A 14,792-nucleotide genomic window follows, 5' to 3' on the forward strand; every position below is an offset into this window, starting at 1 on the left:
TGAGTGTTGGTGTATGCCCTGCTGTGGACTGGCACCTAATCTAAGACTGGTTCTTGCTAAATACCCAGTTTGTAAGGATATGTATCAGCTTTCATTGACTCTGAATAGGATAAGTCAGTTCAACAATGGATCAATAATTTGTATGTTACACATATAAAGTTTCAGCTTCATTAAATAATTTAGTATTTCATTTTGTTTCACTCTTGTTTATTCTTTTTGTTCATTGTGTGCAGTAAATCCAGAGGTATTCCTGACTCACAAAAGGACAGATTCTGGAATGGAGGCTACCTGTTACGTAACAGGATTCTTCCCAAGAGACATTGAAGTGATATGGCACAATGGTGGTGATGATGATCTGGATTTTGAAAGTGGAGAAGTGCTTCCAAATGAGGATGGAACCTACCAGGCGAAAAAAGACATTAAAACTGAAAGAAAAGCCAGAAGAACTTAAGAAGGAGACTACTCTTGCCTTGTGTCCCACAGTAGCCTTACTGGAGATGGGTATAAAACAATTCAGTTAGACCCAGCAATGAAGAATCCAAATGGTAAATGTCAAAAGAGCCAAATCTTTTTTATACATTCAGTGGCTTTTCTCCCAAAACTCAAAAAGACTTGATTGGAACATCCATTTCTGTTGTTTGTAGTCTTTGCTAAAGTGCATGAGAAATTAACATGATTTACATAAGCATGATTAGGCCATTCAACACATAAGGTATTTGTCATTACCAAGAAGTCAAAACCCTATTCATACAAGAATAAATAAAAGACCTTTCTGGGTGTGTCTAACTATCATGACTCTCCCTGTAGCTAGAAAGGAACCACCAGTCATACTTTTTCTTAAATATAACGCATAAAAAGGGATTTTGCAGTATTTGTGCAGTGTGGAATTGTCTTTGTGGGCTTCTTCTTCCTTCTTTTTCTTCTTTTGGCTGCTCCTGTTAGGATCATCTTGTTCCATATCTTCTTGTCCTCTGCATCTTCTTCTTTAACACCTTTCACTCGCATGTTCTCTCACACCACATCCATAAACCTTCGCTTAGGCCTTCCTCTTTTCTCTTCCCTGGCAGCACTATCCTTAGCATCCTTCTCCCAATATACTCAGCATCTCTCCTCTGCACATGTCCAAGCCAATGCAATCGCACCTCTCTGACTATGTCTCACAACCGCCTAAATTGACCTGACCCTCTAATGTACTCATTTCTAATCCTGCCCATCCTCGTCACACTGAATGCAAATCTTAGCATCTTTAACTCTGCTACCTCCAGCTCTGTCTCCTGCTTTCTGGTCAGTGCCACCGCCTCCAACCCAGAAGACATAGCTGGTCTCATTACCATCCTGTAGACCTTCCCTTTCACTCTTGCTGATATCTGTCTGTCACAAATTACTCCTGACACTCTTCTCCACCCATTCCACCCTGCCTGTACTCTCTTTTCACCTCTTTTCCACAATCCCCATTACTCTGTACTGTTGATCTCAAATATTTAAACTCATCCACCTTCGCCAACTCTACTCCCTCGTCCTCACCATTCCACTGACCTCCCTCTCATTTACAAACATGTATTCTGTCTTGTTCCTACTGACCTTCACCCCTCTCCTCTCTAGAGCATATCTCCACCTCTCCAGGGTCTCCTCAACCTGCTCCCTACTATTGCTACAGATCACAATGTCATCAGCAAACATCATAGTCCATGGGGACTCCTGTCTAATCTCATCTGTCAACCTGTCTGTCACCATTGCATAAAAGAAAGGGCTCAGAGCCGATCCCTGATGTAATCCCACCTCCACATCGAATGCATCTGTCATTCCTACTGCAGACCTCACCACTGTCACACTTCCCTCGCATATCCTGTACAACTTCTTACATACTTCTCTGCCACTCCCAACTTCCTCATACAATACCACAGCTCCTCTCGAGGCACCCTGTCATATGCTTTCTCCAGGTCCACAAAGACACAATGCAAATCCTTCTGGCCTTCTCTAAACTTCTCCATCAACACCCTTAGAGCAAACATTGCATCTGTTGTGCTCTTTCTTGGCATAAAACCATACTGCTGCTCACTAATCATCACCTCACGCCTTAACCGAGCTTCCACTACTCTTTCCCATAACTTAATGCTATGGTTCACTTCTTCTCCACTCCTCAGGCATCTTCTCACTTTTCAAGATTCCACTAAACAATCTGGTTAAAAACTCTTCTGCTATCTCTCCTAAACTCATCCATGTTTCCACAGGCATGGCACCTGTAGAACAGCCTTTCCATTCTTCATCCTCTTCATAGCTGTCCTTACTTCCTCCTTGCTAATCCGTTGCACTTCCTGATTGACTATCTCCATATCTAACCTTCTCTCTCTCTCACTCTCATTCTCTCATTCTCTTTATCATCAGCCTCTCACTGTACTCTTTCTATTTGCTCAACACACTCTCCTAAAAAATAAAAAGCAAATAATCCACAAAAAAGGGTCGAAACTCATCTTCTAACCCAGAATCCTTATTAGATATTGGTGAAGCAATTTAGTTCTTCCTGTTCTTTTAGAAAAATGGATGGTTTAAATATAACATGAAGACTCTTCTTTATCAGCATAGCACTATAGTAAAACTTTACTCTGCTCAGATTATTTTGACATATAAAAACATCTGGTAAGAGAGAAATTTTGCCTCAGTGTTTATATACGAGGGGCACACTCTTGGTTGTTGCCATCACAATGCTTCTAATATATATTCATGTGAATTTTATTCAAGTGTTAAGAAATGTACAGTATAATTATATTTCACCCTGTAGCTTCTCATGGATAAATTGGCACATCTGATGGCCCACAATTCCTAAAATTGCTTATTGAAAGATTAAGGAGAAATTAAACTAATTTCCAATTTAACTGTTTATACTTTGTACCATCATGGTGCATAGCCTACTATATTCTACTAGATATGTATGTTGCTTTAATTTTTAAAGCTTCAAAAAGTCTACATATTGTAGTCAGTAGTTGCATATTTCTGCATACTCTATTTGTTATATATTAGCTATAAAAATTTTTAATTTCTCTAGTACTTTCCAAATGCTGTATTTTTGATGAATAAAAAGTAAATTTATCATCTACATTGTTGTACATCTGTCATCTGCTCTCAATTATTTAGCCATTATAAATGAGAAAATAAATGCAGACTTTGGCACATAACATTTGACAACATTTTGGACTGTATCACTATATCACTTTACTTTTGAAAGAGTCTAACAAATATGTCACCTTCTTATTTTCTCAGAACCTAGTGGATCTTTTCCAGTTTGGATAATTGCTGTTGTTGTTGGCATATTGCTTGCTGTTACAGCAGGGGCTGGTGTGTTCATATGGATGAAGAAGAAGAACTCAGGTAATAGACAGAGACCTTGCCTTTACCTTAGCTTTTTTCTTGTTTTTATTTTAAAAATACTAAGAAGTACTAATGTAGCTTTTATTATTCAGTTCTCTATATTCAGTAAGTTAAATTGCATGTTATAAATTACTTTTTCATGTACTGTTTTTATACAGTAGCATCTTTGATTAACTTTTGTTGTTCATTTATAAAAGCAATGTTAGAATAGAAGAAAATCTATTCAAAGTATAACATACTTTTCCTTAACACTTTGCTTTTGCTGATTTTAAACAAATTAATAAAAATGTGTTGGCACCATCATTACAATACATTGAAATACATTTGTTTTGAAAGATTACTTAATAATATTAGCCTGCCACATATATTAGTTTGACAATAACTGCCATGTATACATTACATATTACTGTGATCCTGAACTTGTAAGTACACCAAACAAACAAAAAGATGTTTGCCTTGTAAAAAGACTTTACATGTTGCTGCAGTGTGAAAGTACAGTATGTGTCACTTTGAAAAATTCTTATTAAACTTTACAAATGGTGTGAATTTATGTATACTTTTTCTGTGTTTCTTATTACAAAACTTCTATGAAATCTATTCTTCTGTTTACTTTCTTGTCACTTGCTTCTTACAGATGCACCCAAATCAATGTTGCTAGAAAATATTTCACTCTTTGTTTCCAGGTGGTAAAAATCCTAAATACATTCAAGCTGAAAGTAAGTTCTATTAAGATATTTCTGTATTTGTGTAAGGGAAATTAAATTAACCTACATGCAAAACATAAAATTGTAATACTGTATATCCCTCTATGATGACAGAAAATATATATAGGTAAATGACTGAATTATCATTGCTAATATTAATATTTTTGCTCTTTCTTTCTCTGAGTATAAACATAGTTACCCAAAATAATGTTAATTTGTTTTTTTATTTCAGTACCTTCATCATAATGTTATGCAAAATACCTTCATAGTAAATGTAGGCAAACCACTTTATTATACACTTAAATACTCAACTCAGTTTATAAGTTGAATGGTGCTCACCTGCCACAGTACATGCACTGGCACTGTACTGAGCTAACTAGTTTATTCTTTAATGGAAGTGGGTGGTAACCAAAGCTGGACACCTGCAAACTATATAAAAAATATCCATGAAAAATCTTAAGTTCCTCTGGCAAAACAAAAGTAGCCCACAGTCTGGAAGCCCTTTCACAGGGGTTTCGCTTTTGAATCAAAGACCTACCTCTCCCACTGATACATTGGCCAAGAGTCCTGTGTTAAATTTGAAAGTACAACCAACCCGTATGAAAGCCTTCCTGGGTGTGAGCTGTTTTTGGAGGAATCAGTTTAACAATATTTTAGCAAAAGATGCATGCATGTCCACATTTTATGCTTGTGACTGGATGTCTTGGCTTGGTTTATGTGATGCGTGTAATAAGATAGCTTTTCATGGATGTTTTGTTACTGTTTGCTACTGTACAGCGTTGGTCACTGCCCACTTCCATTAAAGCATAAACAACAACAACAACAACATTTATTTATATAGCACATTTTCATACAAACAGTAGCTCAAAGTGCTTTACATATTAAAGAATAGAAAAATGAAAGACACAATTATAAAACAAAATAAATCAACATTAACATCGAATAAGAGTAAGGTTCAATGGCCAGGGGACAGAAAAACAAAAACTCCAGACGGCTGGAGAAAAATAAAATCTGTAGGGATTCCAGACCATGAGACCGCCCAGTCCCTCTGGGCATTCTACCTAACATAAATGAAACAGTCCTCTTTGGATTTAGGGTTCTCACGGAAGGGCTTGATGATGATGATGGTCACGTAGACTTCTGCCTTTTAATCCATCCATCATTGTTGGAGCATCATGAAGCTTTGAGTAGGTGGAGGTGGCAGGCCACCACCACAAAGAAACCGGAAAAAGAAACAGAAAAGAGAGTAGGGGTCAGTACGATTTTAGAGCCACCATGAATAGTTATTATGATGAATTGAACATACAGAGTATCAGGATTAAGTTAAATTAAGATTAAAATGAAGTTATAAAAGGCCATGTTAAAGTAATGTGTTTTCAGCAGTGTTTTAAAGTGCTCTACTGTATCAGCCTGGCGAATTCCTATTGGCAGGCTATTCCAGATTTTAGGTGCATAACAGCAGAAGGCCGCCTCACCACTTCTTTTAAGTTTTGTTCTTGGAATTCTAAGGAGACACTCATTTGAGGATCTGAGGTTACGATTTGGAATATAAGGTGTCAGACATTCCGATATATAAGATGGGGCGAGATTATTTAAGGCTTTATAAACCATAAGCAGAATTTTAAAGTCAATCCTGAATGACACAGGTAACCAGTGTAGTGACATAAAACTGGAGAAATGTGTTCTGATTTTCTTTTCCTAGTTAGGATTCTAGCAGCTGCATTCTGCACTAGTTGCAAACGATTTATATCTTTTTGGGTAGTCCTGAGAGGAGTGCATTACAGTAATCTAGTCGACTGAAAACAAACGCGTGAACTAATTTCTCAGCATCTTTCAGTGATATAAGAGGTCTAACTTTACTTATGTTTCTTAAGTGAAAAATGCTGTCCTAATGATCTGATTAATATGTGATTTAAAATTCAGATTACAGTCAACAATCACCCCTAAGCTTTTTACCTCCGTCTTGACTTTTAATCCTAATGTATCCAGTTTATTTCTAATAGCCTCATTGTATCCATTATTGCTGATCACTAAAATTTCAGTTTCTCTTTATTTAACTTGAGAAAATTACTATTCATCCATTCTGAGATACTAGTCAGACATTGTGTTAGTGAATCAATAGAATCGGGTCATCAGGTGCTATTGATAAGTACAGCTGTGTGTCATCAGCATAGCTGTGGTAGCTCACGTTGTGCCCTGAGATAATCTGACCTAACGGAAGCATGTAGATTGAGAATAACAGCGGACCCAGGATAGAGCCTTGTGGAACACCATATTGGATATCATGTGTCTTGAGTTGTAATTCCCACAACTAACAAAAATTTTCTCCCTGTCAGGTAGGATTCAAACCAATTTAAGACACTGCCAGAGAGGCCCACCCATTGACTAAGGCGATTTCTAAGAATGTTGTGATCAATGGTGTCAAATGCAGCACTCAGATCTAAGAGGATGAGAACAGATAAATGGCCTCTGTCTGCATTTACCCGCAAGTCATTTACTACTTTAACGAGTGCAGTTTCTGTGCTGTGATTTGTTCTAAAACCTGACTGAAATTTATCAAGAATAGCATGTTTATTTAGGTGGTCATTTAACTGCATAATGACTGCCTTCTCAGAACTTTACTTAAGAAGGCAGGTTAGAGATGGGTCTAAAATTTTCAAGAGCTGAGGGTCAAGATTATGTTTCTTAAGTAGGGGTTTAACTACAGCAGTCTTAAGACAGTCTGGGAAGACCCCAGTATCTAGTGACGAATTTACTATGTCAGAACATTATCAATTAGCACGCCTGATACTTCTTTGAAAAACCTTGTTGGTATCGGGTCAAGGACGAGGTGGAGGGTTTTAATTGAGAGATTATTTTTGTAAATCAGGTAAATCTATCCTAGTGAAAGAGTTGAATTTGTTTATAACAGGATGCTGGGGTTTAGGAGGATCCTTAGTGTTGGGGAGATATACTATGTTATTTCTAATATCATTAATTTTTGATTGAAAATACAGCGATAGCCTCACAGGTTTCACTGGAAGCACTTAGGAGGCATTCCTTTGAGCTACCTGGGTTTAGTAGGCGATCAATTGTAGAAAATAAGACTCTGGGATTACTAGCATTGTTATTTATAATCTTGAGAAATAGCAGCGCTCTCAAGACGGACAGTGTTATTGTATTCTGTTATTTTGACTTTTAATATTTCATGGTGGATAGTAAGTTAAGTCTTCCTCCATTGACGCTCAGCTCTACGGCATGTTCTCTTTAAATCAGACACTCTTTGGGTCTTCCATGGTATAACAATGCTAGAAGATTTTTTCACTGTCTTTTCAGGTGCAACTATGTCAACAGCAGCTCTCACTTTAGAATTAAATCTTTCCACCTTACTATTTACATTATCCTCGCTATTATAGCTGGCACTATAAACGGACTGATTGCTTAAAATGTTTGTAAGTTTTAAAGCTGCTGCGAATCAAAGAAGCGTTTTTAACAATATGCTTCTCATGAGTGTTTTTATCATTATTTCTATATTAAAAGTAGAAGAAAATGGTCTGATAGACCAATATCAATGATCTGTTTTATATCAACTTTCAGTCCTTTAGTAATCACTAAGTCTAATGTATGACCTGCTTTATGTGTAGGCTGATTTATGAGTTGTCTCAAATCAAAAGAATCCAGGAGGTTCATAAATTCTTTTACTTTTAGATCACACTGATTATCTATATGAAAATTAAAGTCGCCAACTATTAGGAGTGTGTCATAGTTAGTAATTAAAATTGACATTAAGTCAGAGAATTCCTCAAAAACGCGCGTTATATTTAGGAGGTCTATACACGGATAGTACTAGAACTTGAGAATCTCCATGAATAACAACGGCGAGATACTCAAAGGACTTGAACTTACCAAAACTGACATCTTTACATTTTAATCGCTCGAGTAAATGTTAGCCAATCCGCCCCTTTTCCCTGGCGGTTTGCATGAGTAAAACTGTAATCCGGAGGCAGATTCGATTAAAACTGCGCGCATCTGAATTCAAGCCATGTTTCATTTAGTGCAATAAGATCTATTTTTTATCACTAATAAGATCGTTGATAAAAACGTTTTGTTAGTTAAAGCTCTAACATTTAATAGTGCCATATTTAATGTTTCAGAGGTGCAGAGATGAGTACTATGTGCGTTATTGATATTTGGAATAGGAACTAAATTATTATTATTAGCGCTCTGTGTGTATTTTTGTTTAATCTGTGATCTGTTTTATAGTTTTAATACATTGTTCCTCTAAAATAGTGATTTTAATTAGATTATTGGAGTTTATGCCGTATTTCCTAGGTTTTCTACGTGCATTGAGATTGCTTATTACAGTATTAATGGTGTGCACTTTAACGGAAGACTCTATTAAACATTCATCATGTCCTGGCACAACAGGATTATTTCGAAGGGGTTAAGAGCAGAGATAGATAGTCAAGAAAACGAATTACCTTCGATATGTTTTCGGAGAGGACCCGGGCGCCGAAACTGTTCGGATGCAGGCCATCACGCTTGAAGAGACGCGGCCTTTCCAAAAAGAGATTCCAATTGTTGATGAAACCGACATCCTTCTTCTTGCAGAAACCCTGTAGCCAGTTGTTCAACCCTAGCAGACGACTGTAGTACTCGTTGGATCGTCTGACGAGAGGTAGTGGACCAAACAAAGATCTTTGCCGATGGGGTCCTATCCTTCGTGTCTTTAATCAAAGCTGCGAAGTCAGCCTTCAGGATTTCTGATTGTCGGTGCCTTATATCGTTACCGCATGCAAGACGATTGATCCAACTGCCCTCTCCTTGTGTTTCTGTAGACTGCTGGCGACGCTTCATTACATCTCGGACACGAGCACCGGGAAAACAAGAAACAAACGATTTTGCATTAGGGCATGCGACATTAAGGTTTCTAACGATAGAATCACCTACCACTAATACATCACCAGGTGCTGAAGGTGAAATGGGGACGCGAGAGGGTCAAACCGGTTCTGAGATAAAATGCTCGCCTGTGCCGATGGAGGTGCTCTGGCCTTGAACCCCGCCTGCATAGCTGAAATCCACCGAGGTCAGCAGCGCGCGCTCTACGAGACGCGGGGTGAGGTCGCACAACGCGGGGTTGATGTTTCGCCGGTTCCAGATGGCAAGGACGGTTTATCCAACAGCCGGGCCTTCAGATTTCTCAGGTATTTCCGTCGGGACAGGAGTTTCTGAATCTGTTCATCAAGTGCTTGGAGTTCCTCAACTACGATTTCAACGCGAAGTTACCCCACTGTCGGCCATTTTCTGCTTCGTGCCCTAGGAGAAATGAGAGAGAGAGAGGTTAGCCTCTAGCCATCAGGAGAACACTTTCTTAGCTTCATACTTTATGAATACATGAGATTACATTCCCTTCTTCTTCATCACTACAAACCACATTGAGTGAGTAACCTTTACAAAGTATATAACATTTGGGTGTAGAATTCCTTTAAATCAGAAAATTAAAACATAAATTTGTTAAGGTACATGTCCTTTAATTCCTGAAACCTTGGACAAGAAAGAATGAAATGCATTTCTGTTTCAACACTCCCTGCTAACGTGACAGCATACTCTCTGCTCATCCACTCTGTAGATCTTTTATGGGGTGAGAAAAGCCCTGGCTGTGGTAATTGGACCAGTATATTATTATTATTGTTATTTTTACCCATAGTCTGTTGTTTGACAGAGTTAAAAATCAGGTAAAATCAGGAGAAAATTTTTGAGAGTACCCGATTATTTATTTTGATCAAATGTGGGCAAACATTTTAACACTATTGTGCCCACAGGAACTAATAATGAATAAATGTGGAGTGTGGTGCCCAAATCAGATAATTACCTCCCTAACTCTCATAAGTTTGCCACCAGTCACATAAGGTAATTGAAGATAGAATTGGATTAATCAGACTTACAAACTAAAATTAATAGAATATTGAAGCAAATAAAATTTAAATCTTGACAAAAGCAACTGGATATTACCACACCTTCAAGATACTGTAAATATTAACAACCATTACGCTTAATGCAACTAGTAATGTCTTTTACTAAAGTTTTACTTAGCTACAGCCAAGTATTTTGCTTAAATCAGGCACATAGTTATATCAAATTATGTAAACTATAGTTGCCAGTGCTTGTAGAAATAAGATGTTTGAAGGACCTAATTTGCTGTTTTTCTTCTGATTCTAATGCTGACATTTTTATTTATTGTAGCTGGAGAGAATTCCTCCACTGATTCTTCAAATGAAGACATTAGGTAAATATGCTTTAAAAACAGAAATATTATTTAAAATTAAAGGCTATATTGGAGCAGCATATTTTTTCACTTTCCAGTATCAATTCCTTTTAGGATCAGGGAGAGCCATACAGTTAACTATATGTTGCCTTCCAATACACTGTAATGATTATCAAACACTTTGTTGGTATTGTCTATTCTGTTTTAGTGAATTGTTGGATAAATAATTGTATTTTATTGTATATTAACATTAAGAAATCTTTTCACTACAAACTTGCATTGCTTTTTATAGTGTAGGTTTCCTAATTATTTACCTTTAGCTTGTAATTTAGAAGAAAAGTCCTCATTTGCAATATTGCTGTTACAGTAACACATCTCATCTCTTTCTTTTAGTAATAAACATGAAGAAATGAGTGAAGACATTGCAGGAGAAAAAGAACTGCATCTCTTGAAATAAGAGTAACAATTTCAAGACTTTATACACTCAATGTGTAGTTCTTTAAAACAGCAGAAACATCATAAATGTGTATTTGCTTTAAGTTTTTGCTTCTTGCATCCTGTGTGATACTTCCTGTGTTTTAACAGAGAGATATCATTATGTTTTGGAACTTCAGCAAATTTATGAAGACATTTCTTAAATTTCACCTGAAAATTATGGTGTTTTTACTTTCTACTGTTTGGTAGATTGTCAATTTTAATGGTTTTCACTTCTTCTATCAGTTTATTTGTTGTCTTCACCTTGTCAACCAGCAGTCATTAGTTCTGACTTGATGTATTTTTCATTATAATTCTGGATTACTTACTGCTTATATGGTATGTAACCAGTATACATGTGACTAAGGAAGGTGTAAATCAATTTATTTAAAAGTTGTTTTCCGAAATTGTACTGTTTTACTTTCAATTCTGGTCATTAAATTTCATTTTCAGTTTACTTAGGTATCCTAAGAATCATGAGTCAATTCCAAGAATTCTAAAAGTACAATTACTAGTTATCTGGGCACAGCTTGCATATTGCAAAAGCTATATTATTTGTCCTAAAATATATTTTTTTGTTTAATACAATTGTTGATTTTGGTATGATGAGTATAGTTTCTGTCTCACAGCTATAGAATAATAGTGTGGAATCTGCATGTGCTCCTTTTATCCCCTTAGGGTTTCTCCTGTTATTGATAATAAACATATACAGTTCAGGTTTGAATGAAAGTATCCTGTAGTGGACTGGTATCTAACCTAGTAATCCCAATCTGTAATGGCCTGGAGCCTAATGATTCCTGTGTAGACTCCATTTTCCCACAAACCTATATGCAAAAAGCAGGTTTGAAAACAAATTTATTGCTAGTTAGTTGTTCTTATTTTTGATAATTCATGTTTATTATGGAAACACTAGTTAATATTAAAGAACAATGCAAAAACAGAGAACTTACTTTACTTTGTAATAAAGAATAAAGGAAAAGAATAATTAATAGAAAAATAATGTGTCACATATACATATTGCTATATTTTAATATATTCACATTATTAAAATATATTCTGTTAAGCAGTATGGTAGGATCACAATCTGATGCTTCACAAGATGTCTCTGAAGTAGAGTAAATGGTGAACAGCTGATGAGAACAAGTAGTGTTAGGCTAAACAAAAGACAGGTAGGGTTATAAATGTCAGGAAAAGTAATAAAGAGCAAAGAATATTATCAATAATGCATTATTTAAATTTGTAATTTAAATCCTGTTTGTCTTTTACTCTATGTAATTTCCTGAGGTTATAGATGTAGAAGTGAAGGTGGGGAGGTTATAAAGTGCGATACCTTATAAACAGTGGCAGGTCTATGGGATTTGAGGCACTCTGACAAAAGCTGCACAAATAGGGAAAGTAGAGTAAACTATAGTAGAGTAGAGTAATATTGAACTCTAACAAGACAAAACAGTTGTTTTGATGTACAAAATGATGTTACAACCTTCAAATAAAGAGCACATTTCTCAACTTGTTTATATTTGTTTTGTATTTTATTGGACTCACTGTATCCTATTGCTTAACGTGGTTAATTGTGCATCACAGCAGACTCAGTCCCAATATCTGCATGAAAGCATAAGCTAAATAAATGAATGTGTTATATTCAAGCTACTCTCCACTTCTGTATAATTTATTTTGAGGGCAGCAGTGGGGAATTTCCAACTTTGATCTTTCAATATCTCTTCATTTACATTTGTTTTATAATCTTGATAACTCTATTTGAAAATTGTAGGTCATTTCTTTTATAGCATATTCTGTAATGTTATTTTTACTCTAAGACCTAGAAAACTTGAAAATTTCATAATATGGAAATTGGGTTATTGCCTCTTGTCATAGTAGTTCTTTTTACTAAATATCTTGTTGTATATTTTTGCTGTAGATGTTTCTCACTGAGATTTCTTCTTCTTCTTCCTCTTCATCTTATCCCACTTGTATGTGGGGTTGATGTGTTTGATCAACCTTCTCTATATAGCTCGGTCCTGCACCTCCTCCTAACCCTCCTTCAGATCTTCTTTTAATTTATCCTTCCACCTCTGCTTTGGTCCCCTCACTTTCTCTTCCTCTGTACTTCCATTCCTATCATTCTTTTGCCAATATATTCATTGCCAATCCTTATCACATGTCCATATCACTTCAACTTTCTTTTCTATACTTTCTTAGGTATCTCTCCCACTTTTGTTGTACCTCTGATTGTCTCACTTCTTATTCTGTTCTTTTTGTAATTCCACACATCCATCTCAACATTCTCATTTCCACATCTAACTTCTCCTCCTTTAGTGCCCATGTTTCAGCTCCATATATCATTGCTGGTCATACCCCTGTCTTAAAAATCGTACCTTTAACCTTCATCTTAATTCTTTGATCATACAATACTCATTACATTCTTCCAATTGTTCCATCCACACAGCAATCTATTGGTTATCTCTAAATCTAGTTGTCCATCTCTGCCTACCACTGATCCTAGATATTTAAATGTATGCACTCTTTCCAATAGCTCTCCTGCAGGCGAACTTCTAAATCCTGATTATCACTAAATCTCATATATATTCTCTTTTTACCTATTTATTTTAAATTCTATATCTTCCAAATCCCTTCTCCATTCTTTCCATGTCCTCTCCACTTCCCCTTTTCTGGTGCTACACAACACAATGTCAACAGCAAATAGCATGCACCAGGGGATTGGTCTTACAGTATATCCCAAGACTCAACACATCCATAACCAGATCAAACAGGTAAGGACTTTAACCTCCTTAGTGTTAGACCAGAGTGTCACTTGGACTGTGAAAACAGTGCTAAAAGCATTAGTCCCAATCATCACTTGGGCAACTTTATAGACGCGTCTCACATAAGCGCTAGAGCCAAGGATTACTCAGGCTGTAAAAGTGAAAGCAGCATTAGTGATGAGTGTTGCTCAGTAAATGATAAAGGCATGTCTTGCATAAGTGACAGGCTCAAGTGTTACCCGGCAGCGATGCAGACACGCCTTGTCCTAGCCACATAATGGTGTCTTGTAAGAAACGTTTTCAACAGCACATGATGATGAAGTGAATTTCAGGCAGTGAAATTGAAATGGACAGTAAAATCGAAAGTGATTCTGATAATGTGTCAATTGCACATGTGTACTGTGCTGTTCAAAACCTGATCCGTCTGGAAAGAAAATCCACAAGGAATCACGTTACTATTGTCCTGACTGTGGCATTGGATTATGTAGTTCACCGTGCTTCAAGATATATCACACAAATGACACATTTTGACAATATATATGGTATTAGCATTAATGTTTATATTATTACTATTATTATTATGTGTATCATTATTATACTTTCTACACTTCTGACTTTATACTTTAAGTATTTTGCATGTTTTAAAGTAGAAAGATCACATATAATAAATATGTAATTTTTCAAGCAACAAAATGCAACACTTTTTACATGTGTTTTGAGAAACAAATGTAATGCTAAGGAGGTTAAGAAGATCTCTGGTGTAAGACTGTTTCAACTAGGATCTTGTCTTGTCAACACTGCTTTTAACATGCATACTCACTCCCTCATGCATACCCTAAAATTTCCTCACATACTGAACTTCTCTGGTACTCCTTTGTCTCTCATGCACCTCCAGACCTCTTGATGTGGCACTCTGTCATAAGCCTTATCCAATCCTTTCTGTTTTTATGCTTCTCTTTGAGCTGTCTCACTGCAAAGATTACATCAGTTGTTCTTCTCCCTGACATGAAACCAAACTGCTCCTCCCCTATGGTGGTCTCTTCTCTAAGCCTTCTCTTTATAAGCATTTCCCACATTTGTATTATATGTGACATCAGCTTTATCAGTCTATAGTTTCCACAGTCCTGAACGCCACTCTTCTCCTTATAAATGAGTACAATCACACTGTTCCTCCACTCCTCTGGTATTCTCTCCTGTTCATAGATCTTCTGCATTAGATCCCACGACACATCTCCCCCCTCTTCT

The 14,792-nt window shown here is 36.5% G+C and overlaps 1 pseudogene; it reads left to right on the top strand.

Moving 5' to 3' along the window:
- Window positions 1-12,298, top strand: part of LOC120539140 — a 30,474-nt pseudogene extending 18,176 nt beyond the window's left edge.
- The last annotated feature ends 2,494 nt before the right edge of the window (window positions 12,299-14,792 follow it).

Source organism: Polypterus senegalus, chromosome 11, assembly GCF_016835505.1.
Source record: "Polypterus senegalus isolate Bchr_013 chromosome 11, ASM1683550v1, whole genome shotgun sequence".
In the NCBI taxonomy this organism is placed as follows: Eukaryota; Metazoa; Chordata; class Cladistia; order Polypteriformes; family Polypteridae; genus Polypterus; species Polypterus senegalus.